The following is a 3521-nucleotide window of genomic DNA, read 5'->3' as shown; positions in this document are numbered from 1 at the left end:
TGTGTGTGTGTGTGTGTGTGTGTGTGTGTGTACGTGCGTGTGTGTGTGTGCCAAAATGCAAAGTGCCAGCTTGTGTGGAATTTATTTTGGGGCAATTTTTTTTTAAAATGGAAAATAATAAACTGTATTATGTTTTGTAAAAACAAACAAACAAAAAGCCTTAAAGGGGAGCACCTGTACGTGCCTTGTTTTCTGAAACTCCTGTGTTTGAACTGTACTTGAAAGTCCATCCTGAAGACTCTAACCTGACAAAATGTTTTAGGTTTTGTTGGGATTTGATCCAGATACAGTGCACCTGCTGTTGAGACTGCAAGCCAGTATCCGTTTCTTTTTTTTTTTCTTTTTTTTTTTTTTGACTCAATGTTTTAGCCTAACTGCCTTTGTGAGTATCGGATATTCACTCGGTACGGTTGGAAACATTTACAATGGCTTCTGTGTTGGGTTTGTCTTTGTAAATAACTTTCGGTTTAAGGGACCAAAGGGGGCAGTGCTAATGTAAAGCTCTGAAACTACTGAAAATGTAAAAGGTTAATTGCATCACTTTAAATGGATCAGATGTATTAAAGGGAAAGGTATGGACGTGATTCAATTTACTGGGATTAATAAATAAAAATCTAACCACGGATACCATTTATATTTTGCCTTTCCCGCCTCTTCTGTTTATTCACGTACGCTGTGCACACACCACGCTTAATAAAAAAATCTAATATGTGTGCAGTTCTTTTCAGTGAAGAAAAACACATCTTTCCAAAAACACTTGGGAAGATGTGTGTTGGATGGTTTGCATCCATGTGCAAAAAACCATCCATGTGCAAATAAATGAGAGAAAAGCATAAAATGTGCTGATTTCTGTTGCTCTCACATACATCACATGGACGTCACCATTCATAGCTGTGTACCACCACCTACTGACAGCAGAGCATATAACACTCACTGCAGATAGCAGACTTAAAAAAAAAAAACATCAGTGGAGATTGTGCTTACAAGTCTGTATTTGCTTGATTCCCAAGCTGACTCTCACTGATTTGCATGTTTCACAAGTTTTTCCACTTCGGTAAACCTGATTTAAACGAGGTCTCCTCTTAAAGGCTTCTGCTGACCTTGATGACTTTTCTGAGGAGGCAGAAGTGTTTGTAAAGTCAGACATCCATCCATTTTCAATACCTGCTTAATGTTTGTAGGCTCGCTGGGGCCACTGCTTATCTCCGGTGGTCAAATGACGAGAGGAAAGGTGTGTGTCATCGACAGGTCAGCATTTCATCTCAGAAACACTCAGGATATAAGCAAGGATGCACATGCCCTTCCCTGTGCCCAAGTAAGAAAAAATCAGAGGCTTAACCAAACATGTTTTATTGGAATAAGGCAAAAGAAGAAAAAAAATGGAGTTAACCCATACATGCACAAGAGAAAAACGGAAACGCCACACAGAAAGCCTACGGATAAATTTGGACGCCAGGATGTTTTAAATGTGAAGCCATGGTGCCAACTACTACACCACCTTGCAGCCCTTTAGGAAAACGTCTTAAAAGCACATGAAGGACAATATATTTTTAATTTTTGGACAATATACCAATGTGAAAATACAACTTCCTTTTAGCGTTTTATTCGGGTACATTGTTACTTACAAAACGTTTGAGCATAGTTCACAACGAAATGAAACAGAATGCCAATGAGACACCAGAGTTTCTTTGAAGGTTTTTCAGCTGGGCGGAGACCCAGGACCCGTACGAGAATGCATAAGCTTCCTCTCTTCTTAATTAGGGAAATGTGTTCAGTTGCTATTTGACACAAATAACAAATCAGTCACTCATATGTTAGAGACTCAGGGTATTTCAGCAACTAGATGCAGTGAAGATAACTTCCTAAGCAAGCATTAGAATAAGGAAGAAGCTGAATTTAAGTGGTTTTGAATATGCTGTAGTTGCTGGCTCCAGTCTGAGTATGTCAAAAAACGCTGAAATTCGGAGAGTTTCAGACACAGCCACCTTTACGGCAAAAGGTCTGTAGAGTGAGTAAATACCCAGTTGGCAGCAGGGTGGATGGAAATGCTTTGTTAAGGGGCATTTTCAAAGAGGAGAATGAGCGGACAAGGTTTGAGACGATAACAAGCCAACATTAGCTTAAAAGACCATCTGTTACGAGCAAGTTGTGCAGAATGTCATCTCTGAACGCACAATGCTGGGCGCCATTTCTGTCTGCTAAGATAAGGAAATATGTTGGCAGTTCCAGTGATTCTTGATATTACATTCAGATGGTAGGGTCAGAACAGTAACTCCGGCAGCCATCTTGCCTTTTATCGCTGGTTCCGTTGCTGCTGGGGGTGAAATAAGGACTTGGCGGTTATTTGCACGCATTGGGCCCCATAACACTTCGTTCAAAGGCCGCAGCCTACCTAAGTAATGTTGCTTAACATGTCAATTGCTTTGTGGCCACAGCGTATGCATCTTCTGATGGCTACTTCAAACTAAATCAGCCTTACTTCTGTGTGCGCATGGTTGGTTGAGATGTGCACCTCTGTGTTGCCCACAGTGGCAACACTGCGCAGATTAAGCAAATAAACTGTAATAACAGAATAAAACATATCACCAAGCATCATTACAGGTTTTATTGATGCAAAAGAGTCTCTTAAAGTTGAACTAGTCTGTGGTGTACATAAACAGGCTGTGACGGCAAGCTTGTGTGAAGGACGGCAGGATGAGTCAGAAAAAGAAGGAACTGCTTCCTCCCCACAAACATCCAGGCGTAACTGTCTCATCGGATGCACAGTAACAATGGCCTATTGATGAAGGGAGGATAAAAAAGTTGTGAATTTGTGTATCAACAGAGCTCAGGTGTGCAGAGGCAACTCCCACAGCATACATAGCGCTCACACACAGACCCTGACAGGGAAGGCTGCGCAAGCAAACAAGATTAAAACCATGCAGAGGAAGAAACATAGAGGCAAAAAAAGGAAACAAATCCAACAGGAAACTTGTTGAAAATATGAAGCAAAGTTTTGAGATATTTCTGTGAGGAAGACATGAGTCAGACAAAAAAAAACAAAACAGTTATGTCTTGGTTTGTCTTAGAGACAGCAGTGCAATAAAAACAGACATGATCACACAGCTGAAGTCACTGAATGAGCTCAGAAACACATGATGCAGTGTTTACAACAACACCAGGCTCACAACCTCTGAGGAAAAACATTTACATCTTAGTAGCTTCGTCAGTCTTTTACAGATGGCCGCATTCGTTATTTGAAGAGAACGTTTACAATACAATGTATAAGGTAATTGGTTTTATTGTAGGCTCTAGTTTCTGGATTTTCTGCCTCCCATATGCTGCCACCTCCGAGTTCCAAAATGGTGGGTGGCATGGATGTTGTGCGGTGCTAGATTTCCTCAAACAAATAGCATATTTGATTATATGGGGCAAAAAGTTCAGTTTTGCGGATCTTTTAATGATACAAAGGCCTGCAGTATGGGTGAAAATAAAGACGTAGAAATATTCCTTCCTACAATACAACCAACAATTTGCAAACG

The sequence above is a fragment of the Poecilia reticulata genome, linkage group LG11, assembly GCF_000633615.1.
Source record: "Poecilia reticulata strain Guanapo linkage group LG11, Guppy_female_1.0+MT, whole genome shotgun sequence".
NCBI classification, from domain to species: Eukaryota; Metazoa; Chordata; class Actinopteri; order Cyprinodontiformes; family Poeciliidae; genus Poecilia; species Poecilia reticulata.
Note: the sequence above shows the minus strand (reverse complement) of the source record.